This window comes from Dendrobates tinctorius, unplaced genomic scaffold (assembly GCF_039654945.1).
Source record: "Dendrobates tinctorius isolate UK_male_01 unplaced genomic scaffold, ASM3965494v1 ptg000432c, whole genome shotgun sequence".
Lineage (NCBI taxonomy): Eukaryota > Metazoa > Chordata > Amphibia > Anura > Dendrobatidae > Dendrobates > Dendrobates tinctorius.
The window spans coordinates 514,179-529,819 of NW_027362095.1; the positions used below are offsets into that span (position 1 = coordinate 514,179).

General features: G+C 43.7%; 2 non-coding genes across 2 annotated transcripts; both read left to right on the forward strand.

Moving 5' to 3' along the window:
• Positions 1-6,822: 6,822 nt before the first annotated feature.
• Positions 6,823-6,895, forward strand: TRNAV-UAC (transfer RNA valine (anticodon UAC)). The gene has a single exon. It is a non-coding gene; the product is annotated as a tRNA-Val (tRNA).
• A 1,097-nt stretch (positions 6,896-7,992) lies between these two features.
• Positions 7,993-8,065, forward strand: TRNAV-UAC (transfer RNA valine (anticodon UAC)). Its single transcript has one exon. It is a non-coding gene; the product is annotated as a tRNA-Val (tRNA).
• The last annotated feature ends 7,576 nt before the right edge of the window (positions 8,066-15,641 follow it).

Below are 15,641 nucleotides of genomic sequence, written 5' to 3' on the forward strand. Positions count from 1 at the left end.
GGCCTGATCATGAGGATTTTGTTCAAAAAAGTGCCACACTGCACTCTTCCTACTTTGGCAGACATTTTGCGGCCTAGCACGCTGTGATCTTTTGACCCTCTGGACAAGCTGTCCAGCAACTCTTTTGATGTTTGGAACCTGTCTTTGGAGTGCTCCGGGCCTGCCAGATAACAGCTGTTGCGATGTCGATGTCTGCTGTGGATGCTCCTCATCTGAGCTATTGGAAGCAGCACCCTCTTCCCCCAATGGATGCCAATCTGGGTCAACAACTGGGTCATCCATCACCTCCTCTTCTATGTCATGTGCACCTTTCTCTGTGTCACCGTGTATGGTGGTATAGTGTGCGGGAAGGGGCACCTGAGTCTCATCAGGGTCAAAATCTGGCTCTGTACACTGCGAGGACAATGTAGTGCTCTGAGTGAATGTACCAGCAGAATCATCCATCAGCGGCTGTGCATCAGTGCACTCCATGTCAGATTCATCTTGGCCTGGGTAATTCACCATTTGACTTGATAATCCAGGCATGGTATGTGAAAACAGCTCCATGGAGTAATCAGTAGTATGGCCTGCGTCATCCTTCAATCTTGGTTGGGGTGAAGGACACAAGGAAAGGTGTGGTTCATGAACATGAGCCTCCAATGACGACTCAGTGCTTTTACTTTTTACAACTGAAGAAGAGGAGGCGATAGAGCTGGAGGCTGAGTCAGCAATGTAAGACAAAACTTTTTCCTGATGCTCTGCCTTTAAAAGCGGTTTGCCAACTCCTAGAAAACTAAGCGTTCGAGTCCTTATGTAGCCAGACGATGACACAGGGTCAGCACCTCCTGCATTCGGTCCTATTTTGCTCTTGCCACTACCATCAGATCCACCACCAACACCATCATTACCAGCTGCCAACCCCCGCCCAATTCCACGGCCTCTTCCACCAGCCTTCCTCATTTTTGGTAGAAATGTAGACAAAATCCAACAAACTATATAGTAATGTAAAACAAGGTACAAGGTGTCTATAGGACAGGGGAGTTTTAGAATTTCTGCACACACTTGTGGACAGTGGACACTTGTGGATTGTGTGCGGCCCTCTGATATCTGAGCGCTATGTGACACGCTCGATGGCACAGCTGCCTGTGACCAAAGTGACGAGAGGATAATGGAGATTTTGAATCTCTGCGTACACTTTTGGACACTGGACACTTGTGGATTGTGTGAGGCCCACTGATATCTGAGCGCTATGTGACACGCTCGATGGCACAGCTGCCTGTGACCAAAGTGACGAGAGGATAAGGGAGATTTTGAATCTCTGCGTACACTTTTGGACACTGGACACTTGTGGATTGTGTGAGGCCCACTGATATCTGAGCGCTATGTGACACGCTCGATGGCACAGCTGCCTGTGACCAAAGTGACGAGAGGATAATGGAGATTTTGAATCTCTGCGTACACTTTTGGACACTGGACACTTGTGGATTGTGTGAGGCCCACTGATATCTGAGCGCTATGTGACACGCTCGATGGCACAGCTGCCTGTGACCAAAGTGAAGAGAGGATAATGGAGATTTTGAATCTCTGCGTACACTTTCGGACACTGGACACTTGTGGATTGTGTGAGGCCCACTGATATCTGAGCGCTATGTGACACGCTCGATGGCACAGCTGCCTGTGACCAAAGTGACGAGAGGATAATGGAGATTTTGAATCTCTGCGTACACTTTTGGACACTGGACACTTGTGGATTGTGTGAGGCCCACTGATATCTGAGCGCTATGTGACACGCTCGATGGCACAGCTGCCTGTGACCAAAGTGACGAGAGGATAATGGAGATTTTGAATCTCTGCGTACACTTTTGGACACTGGACACTTGTAGATTGTGTGAGGCCCACTGATATCTGAGCGCTATATAACACGCTCGATGGCACAGCTGCCTGTGACCAAAGTGACAAGAGGATAATGGAGATTTTGAATCTCTGCGTTCACTTGTGGACACTGGACACTTGTGGATTGTGTGAGGCCCACTGATATCTGAGCGCTATGTGACACGCTCGATGGCACAGCTGCCTGTGACCAAAGTGACAAGAGGATAATGGAGATTTTGAATCTCTGCGTACACTTTTGGACACTGGACACTTATAGATTGTGTGAGGCCCACTGATATCTGAGCGCTATGTGACACGCTCAATGGCACAGCTGCCTGTGACCAAAGTGACGAGAGGATAATGGAGATTTTGAATCTCTGCGTACACTTTTGGACACTGGACACTTGTGGATTGTGTGAGGCCCACTGATATCTGAGCGCTATGTGACACACTCGATGGCACAGCTGCCTGTGACCAAAGTGACGAGAGGATAATGGAGATTTTGAATCTCTGCGTACACTTTTGGACACTGGACACTTGTGGATTGTGTGAGGCCCACTGATATCTGAGCGCTATGTGACACGCTCGATGGCACAGCTGCCTGTGACCAAAGTGATGAGAGGATAAGGGAGATTGGATTGCTTTTAAAAAAGCAGTTTGCGGAGCATTGGGTAAACAGCAATGCCAGCGTGTCAGGAAGCCTTAAAAGGCAGCCCAACAACCAACACCACTGATACACCACAATATAGCCTCCCCTTGCACTGCACACACAGTGACTTGTGTGTTGTGCAGGCCAAATCGCTAGCAGCAGAAGCAGTTTTTTTGTCTTCTTCCCTGCCTAACGCTCTCCCTACAGAATCAGCAGCAACCTCTCCCTATACTAAGATCGGCAGAAGTAAGATGGCGGTCGGCGTGCACGCCCTTTTATACCCCCTGTGACGCCCACCAAAGCAAGCCAATCACTTGCATGCCCTTCTGAAAGATGGTGGTGACCAGTGCCTAGGTCATCACGTTGCCCAGAGTGTCCGTGGATCCTGATTGGCTGAAAAAGAGCGCAAAACAAACTTTTGAAACGAGACTTTGGCGCGTAAGTCGCCGACCTCGTGGCCGACCTCATCCTAGGGTCGGGTTTCGTTTCATGAAACCCGACTTTGCCAAAAGTCGGCGACTTTTGAATTTTTTCGACCCGTTTCGCTCAACTCTAGTTATCACGTTCGCCTAACACGCGAAAGGTCCCCAGTTCGAAACTGGGCAGAAACACGCTGTTACCCATAGAATCATAGAATCATAGAATCATAGAATCTTAGAGTTGGAAGGGACCTCCTGGGCCATCTGGTCCAACCCCCTGCTCAAAGCAGGATTCGCTAAATCATCCCAGTCAGATGTCTGTCCAGCATCTGTTTGAAGACTTCCATTGAAGGAGAACTCACCACTTCTCGTGGCAGCCTGTTCCACTCATTGATCACTCTAACTGTCAAAAAGTTTTTTCTAATATCTAAACTGTGTCTCTTCCCATTCAGTTTCATCCCATTGCTTCTAGTCTTTCCTTGTGCAAATGAGAATAAAGTTGATCCTTCTACAATGTGACAGCCCTTTAGATATTTGTAGACAGCTATTAAGTCTTCTCTCAGTCTTCTCTTTTGCAAACTAAACATTCCCAAATCCTGCAACCTTTCCTCATAAGACAGGGTTTGCAGACCGGTCACCATTCTGGTCGCTCTTTTCTGAACTTGCTCCAGTTTGTTGATGTCTTTTTTAAAATGTGGTGCCCAAAACTGGACACAATATTCCAGATGAGGTCTGACCAAAGAGGAGTAGAGGGAAATAATGACTTCACGTGATCTAGACTGTATGCTTCTGTTAATACATCCTAGAATTGCATTTGCCTTTTTTGCTGCTGCATCACACTGTTGACTCATATTCAGTCTGTGATCTATTAGTATACCCAAGTCTTTTTCACATGTGCTGTCACTTAGCCCTATTCCTCCCATTCTATATATGCTTTTTTCATTTTTATTGCCCAGATGTAGTACTTTGCATTTCTCCCTGTTAAAAACCATTCTGTTAGTTGCTGCCCACTTCTCCAGTTTATTTAAATCTTTTTGAATCATCTCTCTCTCCTCTCTAGTATTAGCTATCCCTCCTAGCTTTGTGTCATCAGCAAATTTAATCAGTTTACCCTCAATTCCTTCATCTAAATCGTTGATAAAGATGTTGAACAATACAGGGCCCAGGACAGAGCCCTGTGGTACCCCACTTGAGACATTCTTCCAACTGGATGTGCAGCCATTTACGACCACTCTTTGGGTCCGATCACTAAGCCAGTTATGAATCCACCTAACAGTTGCCTTGTCCATTCCATACTTAATCATTTTTTCAATAAGGATTGTATGAGAGACTTTGTCAAATGCTTTGCTGAAGTCAAGATATACTATATCTACAGCATTTCCTTGATCCACCCAATCAGTGATACCGTCACAGAAGGAAATTAAGTTAGTCTGACATGACTTATCAGTTACAAACCCATGCTGACTCTGTTTAATCACTTCATTCTTATCCAGGTATTGACATACATGTAGTTTAATAATTTGTTCAAAGATCTTTCCTGGTATAGAAGTCAGACTCACCGGCCTATAGTTGCCTGGGTCCACCTTCTTCCCCTTTTTGAAGATAGGAACAACATTTGCTCTTCTCCAGTCTTCTGGCACTTCTCCTGTTCTCCAAGAATTTTCAAAGATTATGGAGAGGGGTTCAAAAATTTCTTCTGCTATCTCCTTCAGTACTCTGGGGTGTAATTCATCTGGACCTGGAGACTTGAATTCATTTAGGTTAGCTAAGTGTTTCCTCACTATCTTTCTGTTTATAGATATCCTGGATTCTTCTATTCCCTTAATAGGACAGTGAATAACAGTTGATGTTGCATTTCCTTTCTGAGAGAAAACAGATGCAAAATAGGAATTTAAAAGTTCAGCCTTCTCAACATCCTGTCTTACCATTTCATCATTTTCATCCTGTAAAAATACTATAGCATCTTTGACTTTTCTTTTACTTTTGACATATCCCCAAAATCCTTTATTATTGCTTTTGACATCTCTTGCAAGCCTCAGTTCATTTTCAGCTTTAGCTAATCTGATTTGTGCCCTGCAGGTTCTGCAGACAGCATTATATTCTTCTTTAGATATGCCTCCCTCTTTCCATTTTATAAACATTTTTTTCTTCCTTTTTAGCATGTGCTTAAGTTCTGTGTTCATCCATCCTGGTTTCCTTAAATGCTTCCTATTCTTCCCTCTTTTCGGAATTGTTAACAACTGTGCTTTGAGAATTTCATTTTTCAAGATTTCCCATCCTTCCTGGACATTTTTGTCTTTAAGGATATCCAGCCATTGGATCCCTCCAATTCTCTTTCTGAATCCCTTAAAATCTGCCTTTCTGAAATCTAACCTTGACGTCTGAGTCTTCACAGGTCTTCCACCTCTAGTTATCCAAAATTCTAAAATAGCATGGTCGCTACCTCCTAGGGTCCCAGCCACTTTTACCTCCTCAACCATTTCCTCCCTTTGGTATCCAAGCTTTTGACTTTCAGTTCTTGATCTCGATTGCTTGTTGTCTCCACAGTAAGCGCTTGCATCCGGTTTCTGTAGTGTAGCTGTTATCACGTTCGCCTCACACTCAAAAGGTCCCCACTTCGAAACTGGGCAGAAACACAGCTTTTTCTCTTGGAAAACGATCTTGTTGACTTTCAGTGCTTGTTCTTTATTGCTTGCCATGACCACAGCATCTTTTGTTTGTTTGAATCGGTTTGTTTCTGTAGTGTAGCGTTTATCACGTTTGCTTTACACGCGAAAGGTCCTCAGTTCGAAACTGGGCAGAAACACAGCGTTCGTCTTGCAAACTTGCGCTTTTGACAATGAGTGCTTGATCTTTAATGCTTGCCATGACCACAGTAAACGCTCTTGTCTGGTTACTGTAGTGTAGTGATTGTCCTGTTTGCCATCCTCCTGAAAGTTCCCTGTTTTGATCCCGGGCAGAAACATGTGGCTTTTCTTTATTTTGATCACAAACGTATATTGTTGGCTTAATTAGCCTTAGTTAGCATATTCTATTGCTGGTTTAATGAGCATTACTTTTACCAATGTGATTATTTCTACCCGTTTTTGCTTTTGGCAAGCATGTGTGTTTTTGACAGTGTCTAAGTGTTCCTAATTCAAGTAACACCTGATAGGATCAAGGTGCGAAAGCAGGCATCTAGGTGCTTTTTCTTTTTGGCTTTTGGACAAAGGCATGAGAATGTTTTGTGGAGCATGGTTTTGTTTCCCTGTTTGTTCTTTTTCTCCAATAGCCTGACAAATGAAAGGTTCCTGTGTTGCAAAATGCACTTTGTCCTGTCTTCAGACATAGAGGAAGACCTCTTGACTTTGGCTGGCTGTTTTTTTCTTTTTCAAGTTCATTTCAGCATGTTTAAACATCTTTAGCTTTGCATGGAGTTTCTGAAGTGTAGTGGTTGTCACGTTCACCTCACATGCGAACGGTCCCCAGTTCGAAACTGGATAGAAGCATGACATTAGGTGTTGATATTAAAGCTTTTGACGTTGAGTCTTTGTTCTCGATGGCTCGTCATGACCACAGTAACCTACCGCAGCCGTTTTCTGTCGTGTAGTGGTTATCACGTTAGCCTAACACGCGAAAGGTCCCCAGTTTGAAACTGGGCAGAAACACGCTGTTACCCTTTGGTATCCAAGCTTTTGACTTTCAGTTCTTGATCTCGATTGCTGGTTGTCACCACAGTAAACGCTTGCATCCGGTTTCTGTAGTGTAGCGGTTATCACGTTCGCCTCACACGCGAAAGGTCCCCAGTTCGAAACTGGGCAAAAGCACAGCTTTTTCTCTTGGAAAACGATCTTGTTGACTTTCAGTGCTTGTTCTTTATTGATTGCCATGACCACAGCATTTTTTGTTTGTTTGAATAGGTTGGCTTCTGTAGTGTAGCGGTTATCACGTTCGCTTTACACGCGAAAGGTCCTCAGTTCGAAACTGGGCAGAAACACAGCATTCCTCTTGCAAACTAGCGCTTTTGACAATGAGTGCCTGATCTTTAATGCTTGCCATGACCACAGTAAACGCTCTTGTCTGGTTACTGTAGTGTAGTGATTGTCCTGTTTGCCATCCTCCTGAAAGTTTCCTGTTTTGATCCCGGGCAGAAACATGTGGCTTTTCTTTATTTTGATCACAAACGTATATTGTTGGCTTAATTAGCCTTAGTTAGCATATTCTATTGCTGGTTTAATGAGCATTACTTTTACCAATGTGATTATTTCTACCCGTTTTTGCTTTTGGCAAGCATGTGTGTTTTTGACAGTGTCTAAGTGTTCCTAATTCAAGTAACACCTGATAGGATCAAGGTGCGAAAGCAGGCATGTAGGTGCTTTTTCTTTTTGGCTTTTGGACAAAGGCATGAGAATGTTTTGTGGAGCATGGTTTTGTTTCCCTGTTTGTTCTTTTTCTCCAATAGCCTGACAAATGAAAGGTTCCTGTGTTGCAAAATGCACTTTGTCCTGTCTTCAGACATAGAGGAAGACCTCTTGACTTTGGCTGGCTGTTTTTTTCTTTTTCAAGTTCATTTCAGCATGTTTAAACATCTTTAGCTTTGCATGGAGTTTCTGAAGTGTAGTGGTTGTCACGTTCACCTCACACGCGAACGGTCCCCAGTTCGAAACTGGATAGAAGCATGACATTAGGCGTTGATATTATAGCTTTTGACGTTGAGTCTTTGTTCTCGATGGCTCGTCATGACCACAGTAACCTTACGCAGCCGGTTTCTGTAGTGTAGTGGTTATCACGTTCGCCTAACACGCGAAAGGTCTCCAGTACGAAACTTGGCAGAAACACGCTGTTACTCTTTGGTATCCAAGCTTTTGACTTTCAGTTCTTGATCTCGATTGCTTGTTGTCACCACAGTAAGCACTTGCATCCGGTTTCTGTAGTGTAGCGGTTATCACGTTCGCCTCACTTGCGAAATGTCCTCAGTTCGAAACTGGGCCGAAACACAGATTTTTCTCTTGGAAAATGATCTTTTTTACTTTCAGTGCTTGTTCTTTATTGCTTGCCATGACCACAGCATTTTTTGCCTTTTTGAATCGGTTGGTTTCTGTAGTGTAGCGGTTATCACGTTCGCATTACACGCGAAAGGTCCTCAGTTCGAAACTGGGCAGAAACACAGCATTTCTCTTGCAAACTAGCGCTTTTGACAATGAGTGCTTGATCTTTAATGCTTGCCATGACCACAGTAAACGCTCTTGTCTGGTTACTGTAGTGTAGTGATTGTTCTGTTTGCCATCCTCCTGAAAGTTCCCTGTTTTGATCCCGGGCAGAAACATGTGGCTTTTCTTTATTTTGATCACAAACGTATATTGTTGGCTTAATTAGCCTTAGTTAGCATATTCTATTGCTGGTTTAATGAGCATTTCTTTTACCAATGTGATTATTTCTACCCGTTTTTGCTTTTGGCAAGCATGTGTGTTTTTGACAGTGTCTAAGTGTTCCTAATTCAAGTAACACCTGATAGGATCAAGGTGCTGTCGGGAACCCTCAGATTACTCTTTCATCTGAAGGACCGATGTTCTTAGGTGTGAAGCACCATATGTCTCTAATCAATTGCTCCGTCGATAAGGATAACACAGACACGGGCTGTATAATACCACTCGGGATGCCTGCCAAGACACCTCTGGCTTATCAGTTAGGCTTCCGTCTTTTATAGTAAAGAATTTAAACATTTACAGACATGCACAGTACAAATGATTTCACAACTTGTTTTCTACAAAGAAAGTCACTTAGGCGAAAAAGCAGAGGTATTTGACCTTGGTTCACAAGGGAGACGTCTGAGACATCTCCTCGAAGAACAGATAAGGTTTTAAACAAGAGAATGCAACATAGACAGAACTCAATTTAACTCCTTCAGTTCCTATCATTCCCCCCTTTGACATCTTCATTTTCCACAATCTGGAACACTGGATCCTGCAACAACAGCGGATAGTGGCTCGTTCACCAGGTACTATCCCAGGCCGACGGGTTGCCCAAGGGAGACAGGTCTTCTACCTTCTCCATCCCCCAGATACTGAAGCCACGTCCATCATTGCAAGAGTACGCTCCTTCATGCCAGAAATGAGATGTCAATCTAGGACTCAAAGGAATAATAGTTAAATTCTTGTTGTTTACAGTCAAACTTCCTTATCTATTTCTACATCTTTTCTTGCATACAGAGATACACCAAAAAACAAGTTTCAATAGCACATATATTACGAAGATACAAACAACAATACGTAATAGACTTAGTATAATCCCAGTTATCCAGCCTCCAATACCCTTAAACCAATTAGCTGGATTAAGAAAGGAGAATGTATCTGACCACCAACTATCCTTAGTACCATCATTGTCTTTATCGTACTGATCTCTAAGTTTTTGAACATCCTCTATTTTCAATTTTAACTTTATAATGCTGTTGGGATCTATATAATGACAGCAAGCTGGTCCGATGACTTGACACATACCTCCTTGCGCTGCAGGTAAATAATCTAATACTATGGTATGCTGATTAGTGGCTATGATGAGCTGATTTTGGACAGCAACGGTGGTGTTCAATATATCCAATATATCCCATATTTGGTCATCTAAGTAATCTGTAGCCCTGACTAATTTATCCCACATTTGAGTAATCATAGGATAAATAAAAATAGAACTGACAATTTTATTAGCCACACTCATCTGCACTATATGTGGTCTCCCAGAGAGGCGAGGTGTATTGTCAGCAGCTCTTTTGTACAACGTGTGTTTAGGTATGCTCTGAGTATTCAACTGGTCATTCGGAATAACAAAGGTAGCTGGAGTCAAACGACCCAGAGTACAAGCACCTTTTATCCCTACTGGCAACCATTTATATGCATTGTCTCCACATATCCAGTACATGTCACTAGGTAGGTCCCATAGGGCTGAATGTTGTAATACCAGTCTATGAACTAAATCTATGAGCGCAGATACATTCTGAAGCATACACCAATTTGGAAGTTGTCCTAAAGGGCTACAATACCCTACATCGGGATTTCCACAGGTGGGAATTCCTTTCTCATATCCAGATGACTCGTTGCAAGGTATATTACCTGAAATATTAAAACAAGTTTCATTATTGCCCTGGGGAAATAAATTGGAATACTCCCAGGACGTGTTATGCAACCTTCTTTCTAGCAGTATTGGTTTGAAGGCATCAGTAGAGTGGGAAGTTACATTAAAACTAACTTGTAGGCCATACATTGGAATTTGCCCCAGGTAGGTTAATCGAGTTCTATTCCTGGGTACCCAAGCCCCCCCTTTATATGCCAGATATTGAAGGTGTGCATTACTTCCTGAAAGATTACCCTGCCACCAAGGGTATCCTACCCATCTCACAATAGGTATTCCAACAGTTGTGTTCCATAACTTCACATTATTTGTGGCATTATTAGCAAGTGTATCAGAACAACTGGTCCAGGCAAATAATTCCTCGGGTGGCATAGGAATAACAAGGAACGGAATACTAGTGGCTGATACTGGTGAATGTGTGCAGATCCAGCAATCTGCTGGAGGCTGAGTGTCATTTGACCAATCATTCAGTAATTTTTCATGATGTTGTATAAACTTATTATTCAAGGACATTGGAGCATTTAGACTGTCCCACGCAGCTACCATTATTACAGATAATGCAACAAAACCAAACCAAAACATTATGCACTCTTATGCTTTGTTAACTCCTGTGGCTAGTTTGCAATGCGATGCGTGGATCCAGGTTGGTCGTCCTTCCAACTTAACAGAAGTAGGCGTTGTTAGGAGTACTTGGTAAGGTCCTTGATATCGGGGTTCAAGGGTCTTTCTGGAGTGTTTCTTGACATATACGTAATCACCAGGTTGTAGACAGTGAGTTCCTTCCACACTATCTGGATCTGGAATGAAAGAGAAAACTAGAGAATGCATTTGAGTTAAATGCTTTTGCAACTGGATTACATAACTTGTCAAATTATCCACATTGAGTGTTAAGACCTGTGGGTAGTACAACCCTGTGTTCGGTGGTCTTCCAAACAGTATCTCGAAGGGTGACAGTTTAGTTTTCCCCGTGGGTGTGTACCTTACTGAGAATAATGCTAATGGGAGACACTCTGGCCATGGTCTATGGGTTTGTTCCATGGTTTTCTGTATTTTCAATTTTAGTGTCCCGTTCATTCTCTCTACCTTCCCTGAACTCTGTGGGTGGTAGGGTGTATGAAATGCTTGTTCTACACCTATCATTTGCATTACATTTTGCATTACCTCAGCAGTAAAGTGTGTACTTCTGTCTGATTCAATTGTTTCAGGGACACCGAATCGTGGTACTAGTTCCATCACCAGTTTCTTTGCAGTGGCTCGAGCTGTAGCCGTTTTCACCGGGTAGGCCTCTGGCCATCCAGAGAAGAGATCTACACATACTAGGATATTTGCATACACTCCTACCTTGGTAGCTGTATGTCGTCAATCTGCCGTCTCTGAAATGGGTAGAGAGGCCTAGGTGTCGCTTTCTTAGGGACTTTTACTGTTTTACCTGGGTTGTGCTGTGCACAGATGAGGCATGATTGTACAAGTTTCGCGGCTGCGCAACTGAAGCCAGGAGCGATCCAGAAGGCATCTACCATGGCACACATGTGACTTTTTGAGGTGTGATTGGGGCCATGTGCTGCTTGCGCCATGATTGGGAACAGGGACTTTGGTGGGCACATTTTATCCTTATTCTCCCATACTCCATTTGAGTTCAGCTCAGCTCCCAGTCTCCCCCGGTGTACCTTCTCTGTTTGGGCAGCCTTTTGCTGGAGGGATTTCAGGACATCTAGACCCAATGTGGCTGGAATACGCTGACTCCCCGCCACCGTCCACTGCTCTCTCTAGGCCGCCTTGTGCTATTTTAGCAGCCTCGTTCGCCCTTCTATTGCCCTCTACCTCCACGGAGTCACCTTTGTGTGTGCTTTTACCTTGACAATGCCAACCTGGACTGGTAACATCAATGCCTCCATCAATTGTTTCACCAGCTCTGCATTTTTAATGGGCTTCGAATCTGTGAAAATATTAGCGACTTTACCTGCAGCGGCTCTACACGCCTCAGTGAGTGCCTTCAACTCTGCCTCCTGCGCCGACATGTGAGGAGAGAGTGGCTCCGCTCGGATTACCTCATGTGAGGATACTACTGCATATCCAGTGTAGAATCGTCCATCCTGGTGGTATCTGGGGCCATCTACAAAAAAGAAACTCAAAGTCTGCATTAGGAACAGGTTTTTCATGAATGTGTGCAAACCCAACTGTCTCCTGACTCATCAGTTCTATGCAGACATGTTCATGCGTCATGTCAAAGTATCCTTCCTCACTTGCCAATACGGTCACCAATTCCCCCTTTTCTGAATCCACAGGCAGGAGGGTGGCTGGATTCAGAACGTTACATCTTTTGAGGGTGACATACTCAGGAATTAGTAGAGCACACTCAAGTCGGAGCTGTCTGGCCATAGACAGATGTTTTGGTTGAACTTGTAGGAGTATGGCATGGATGTCATGTGGGGAATAGATTGTCAAAAGAAACGTCAGTGTCATCTCACATGCCTTCCCTATTACGTCTCCACTTTTTTCCTTGTGCTCCAGCATACATGACAGGTCGTCTTATTGTCCTTGTTTGCTCAATTTCTTTAGCTACCTTAAGGAGGTCTTTCGGATCTACATGTCTCCATTCAGGTCTGGCTGTCTGTACTGCGTCTCGTAAATCTTTGTTCATACCGTCAATGAATGCATTCACCAGAATTCTAACATCAAGTGGGTTTATGCAAATGTACCCCATGTCTGCCCATTTCAGCTGTAACCGTCCAAGGTATATCTCTGCTCTCTCTCATCTTTGCTGTGTCACATTAGTCAGGAGTACAGACTGCTCTGATTGTTCCACTGCAGCCCATTGTCTTAGTGACTCACAGTACGTCTCCCCAGATCGTGCAGATTTATCATCCATGCCCCAAGCCTGATTCTTTGTCACATCTGTGTGTCTTAATTATATGATCTAGTGCGTCACCTGCCTTTAGACTCACCAACCTCTCTAGGTCTGCCCAGGTACACTTATATGTCTGCTGTACTTCCTTTATGTGTCTGTAAAACTGTAAAACGGGAATGGTTGGTCTTCAGGGGCAGGCAGCTGCTTCAGCAAAGCTAGCTGGTCAGAGGGGCTCCAGGGATAATACTCCTGCATCTTTCTTATTCTAGTCACACTTCTAGGTCCTGATGGGGTTGGTCGTCTGATGTCTACTGTCAGCTTACTCCTCAAGGGCCAATGTCCCCACTACCCACTATCCACACTATTATGTCAGCTTCTTATGATCTTGTCTGGATAGGATTTAGTGCAATTCTCTTAGGTCAGTAGCACAGGTCACACAAGTAGCTATTCAGTCTGGGTTTGTCTGAGTCTGACCACAGTGTTTACAAGTCCATCTGTTTTGTCTGGGTCTCTGGTTACACTTTGTCAATCAAACATTCATAATACACCTTCCACACTGCTGCACATTCTCAAGCATCATTTATTCACTTGCTATTTTCTTCCCTTGTCTGTGCCTTTTTGTACATCCAAACATTCACACTCTGGTATTTTTGCCTTTTTCAATATTTGTCCCACTTGTTTTACTGCTTCCTTCCTGCTCTGTCTTTTGTAATTTGACACAATTTGCTACACAAATCAATCACACAACTAGAAGCAGGTTCAAACACATTAATGACCAAGCAATCACTTACAATTCCCTTCTAAATTAGGCACCATATCTTACTTTTAACTTCCAATCTTCAATTAAGTACTGTTGCTTTAAAATGCACAAATCTTTCAGCGTGTACCTTACGGATAGAATTACAGAGAATTTTGAGCACAGCTCACACTCAGCAGAGATAAGAGCGAAGGGAGAAGAAACTGCGCAGCGCCATCCTTCCCCCCTCCCGTCAGAATGCAGCGTCGTCCTTCACAGAATTCTGTAGTTCTTTAGACTTATCAAAATCAATTTCTACAAAGAAACTCAAAATCACGGGATTTCACTGTAAGGGCAGATAACTGTATAATGAGATTAACCATGCCTTGCCCTTTTTCTGGCCAAATGCATTCAGGAAACTTTACAATGTAATGCCACATATAACACGAACTACACTCACTGGCCACTTTATTAGGTACACCTGTCCAACTGTGTGTTAAGACTTAATTTCTAATCAGCCAATCACATGGCGGCAACTCAGTGCATTTAGGCATGTAGACATGGTCAAGACAATCTCCTGCAGTTCAAACCGAGCATCAGTATGGGGAAGAAAGGTGATTTGAGTGCCTTTGAACGTGGCATGATTGTTGGTGCCAGAAGGGCTGGTCTGAGTATTTCAGAAACTGCTGATCTACTGGGATTTTCACGCACAACCATCTCTAGGGTTTACAGAGAATGGTCCGAAAAAGAAAAAAAATCCAGTGAGCGGCAGTTCTGTGGCCGGAAATGCCTTGTTGATGCCAGAGGTCAGAGGAGAATGGGCATACTGGTTCGAGCTGATAGAAAGGCAACAGTGACTCAAATTGCCACCCGTTACAACCAAGGTAGGCAGAAGAGCATCTCTGAACGCACAGTGCGTCGAACTTTGAGGCAGATGGGCTACAGCAGCAGAAGACCACACTGGGTACCACTCCTCTCAGCTAAGAACAGGCATCTGATGGCTACTTTCAGCAGGATAATGCGCCATGTCATAAAGCTCGAATCATCTCAGATTGGTTTCTTGAACATGACAATGAGTTCACTGTACTCAAATGGCCTCCTCAGTCACCAGATCTCAATCCAATAGAGCATCTTTGGGATGTGGTGGAACGGGAGATTCGCATCAGGGATGTGCAGCCGACAAATCTGCGCCAACTGTGTGATGCCATCATGTCAATATGGTCCAAAATCTCTGAGGAATGCTTCCAGCACCTTGTTGAATCTCTGCCACGAAGAATTGAGGCAGTTCTGAAGGCAAAAGGGGGTCCAACCCGTTACTAGCATGGTGTACCTAATAAAGTGGCCAGTGAGTGTATATCATTACTCAATTCATTCAGTCTCAGATGTAGATTTGAATTATCTATAACGCATCTGTCCGGGATTCCACCACAACTAGAAAGGTCACAAATCTCTTGACACAAAAATGATGTGTGATGATTCATTCATACGTGCTCATTCACTGATTTTTTTTTTTTTTTTTTTACTCAATTACTCATCTCTCATCTTATTCAGAGGTTCTCATAGACATATATACAAGGATTCACACAGCCTGCCTATCTTGCACTTTGGATTTGATTAATACTTTTTCCAGGTTCTTTGCTGCACTACTTCCATATCTATCCTCAATTATATCACATAACCGATTTCCTTCTTCAGGTGTCTTTCCCTGACTGTTCCCCATTTTATCTTTTATTCTTATCCTGTTTCTCTTGTTGTCTTCCTGTTAGTCCCCTGCCTTAGGTGGTGTATTGGGTAAGCTCAAGACTAGGCTCTACTATACCTCGTTACCTTCTTCCTAAGGTGCTAACAGGCTAAATGGAGTGTCTGTTCCTCGGTGTACTACGTGTTTCGTGTACTTATATGCTATGTAGCATCCGAACAGAAATACTCCCACAACACACAGGATTGTAAACAAAGTGTCCATCTATCGGGGTTCTTCAGTCATATCCTGTCACAGGCTCATTTCGTGGTCCTGTGCTCATTCTATCACACTCTTAT